Here is a 1,547-nt window from a genome sequence, read left to right on the forward strand (position 1 = left end):
CAAACTGGAGGCCCAAAGCTCAGAGCCCAGGGATTATTTTGAAGCAGCAGTCTGGAAGCCAGCTGGGACCACATCTGCTGTGTCTTCTCCTCCCATGGGGCAGAAGGACCACGACAGAGCAGGCTGCAGTGTGAAGGGAAACTTGGGACCATAGGGAGCCTTCTCCTTCTGTGGGTCCCAAGAGGGGGCTGCTGCTGGGGGACACATCTGGCTTTTTGGCATAGAGGGGAGCAGGGGTGAGGAGGGAGGGGACAGCATCACTCAAAGGTTTTACCACTGGGAATTATAACTTTTCAGGGATTTCAGGCCTTCCTGCTGAGTTTGTGAGCCATGAACAAGGTACTAGCGAGGTAGCAAATAGCAGATAAAATTAATCTTTGATTACAATCATGTTAATTTTAGTACTGGGAGGTCAGTCCCTTCCTTGGGCCAGTACTGAACTTTCCTTGATAAATGCTACCTGCCTGATGTGTCTGTGTCCACTGAAGTGTTGGGTGGGTGGTTTGAAAGGGGCTGAGAATGTGCAGTCCCCCGGGCTGCTGCACTGCTGGGTCTCACTGGGCTGCAGGTGAGCTGGATGCTGGCAGGACCATGAAAGTTGAACCAGCTTGTCTTCAGGACATGGGGTGAAGGCTGTAACAAGGCCCACCACAGAGCCCTGTTGGTACTGGGGAATGGAGACCTGCTCCCTGTGGTCCTGAGGGCTGAACCCATGGCTCAACCTTTTTGGGCTCCTTGGCTGCAATTGGTTCTTATGCCAGGTCCTGCTGGGGACGCATTGCTGTGGGTGATGGGTCTGTTAGGACAGAGTCTTTGCAGCTGATCCTGGGCTCAGATCTGTCCCCCCCCCAACCCTTCACCCCAGGTACATCACCAAGGGAAACTCTCCCATTTCACCCATTTCCCAGTGGGCTGGGGAAGGGACTCCTGACTGGGAGGAAGCCTAGCACTATGACACTACTATTACAAGTCTCCAGGTGACCAAATCCCAATGTCAGGAAGCAAGAAAGGGTTTTAAAACTAGAATCAGCTTTATTTAAGCTCAGTCACAGCCTGGGAGAGAAGCAGCCCAGCGATATAAATCCAGGCATTAGTTAAACAAGCCCAAATGATCCCTGATCAAAGTACAGTGGCACTGCTGAAAGAAGCCAACACAAACACAACTAAGGCCTGATGACACCCAGGGAGGGCCCAGGGTGCTAAGGAGAAGACACCAGCCAGGGTGGTAGGAAAGCTGAGCCTGAGGAATGGTGAGGAGCTCTCATCTCTTCACACATGTGTGTGCCACCAGGGCCTTGGAGCAAAATGCTGTGAACTCTGTGCAGGCACCGAGCTGTTCCCCAAAGCTCTCGTGACATTCCCAGAGCTGCCTGGCAGGGCACGAGCTCTGTCTTGCGGGATTCAGAAGGCAGAGCCAGGCTCAACTGGAACATGGGGTTTTCTGGATGGGGGCACACCAGCCTGACCCCGGGCAGGGGGCTGCAGGGTGGCAGCAGGACAGCCAGGGCTCAGGGGGTCACACTGGGGCTGTGGGAGGGGGACACTGG

Source organism: Calypte anna, chromosome 10 (genome assembly GCF_003957555.1).
Source record: "Calypte anna isolate BGI_N300 chromosome 10, bCalAnn1_v1.p, whole genome shotgun sequence".
Lineage (NCBI taxonomy): Eukaryota > Metazoa > Chordata > Aves > Apodiformes > Trochilidae > Calypte > Calypte anna.